The following is a 573-nucleotide window of genomic DNA, read 5'->3' on the forward strand; positions in this document are numbered from 1 at the left end:
ACTCCCTTCTCGTCAGTGCAGAGGCAGAAAAGGATCTTGGAGTCGTTATTGATGCCAAAATGAACATGGGTCGACAGTGTGGGGACACGGTCAGGAAGGCCAACCACACCTTGTCATGCATCCACAGATGCATCTCGAGCAGGTCCAAGAAGGTGATCCTCCCCTGCTATGCAGCACTGGTCAGGCTGCAGTTGGAGTACTGCATCCAGTTCTGGGCGCCGCACTTCAGGAGGGATGTGGACAACATGGAGAGGGTCCAGAGGAGGGCCACCCGCATGATCAGGGGTCAGCAAGGCAGGCCCTACGAGGAGAGGCTAAGGGACCTGAACCTGTTCAGCCTCCACAAGAGAAGGCTGAGGGGGGATCTGGTGGCCATTTACTAACTAGTGAGAGGGGACTGGCAGGCACTGGGGGAGTCCCTGTTCCCCTGAGCACTACTAGGAGTGACTAGAAATAATGGTCACAAGCTGGCAGAGGGTAGATTCAGGCTAGATATCAGGAGGTGCTACTTCACAGTCAGGGTGGCTAGGATCTGGAACCAACTTCCGAGAGAAGTGGTGCTGGCTTCTACCC

This window comes from Alligator sinensis, unplaced genomic scaffold, assembly GCF_000455745.1.
Source record: "Alligator sinensis unplaced genomic scaffold, ASM45574v1 scaffold1546_1, whole genome shotgun sequence".
Classification (NCBI taxonomy): Eukaryota; Metazoa; Chordata; order Crocodylia; family Alligatoridae; genus Alligator; species Alligator sinensis.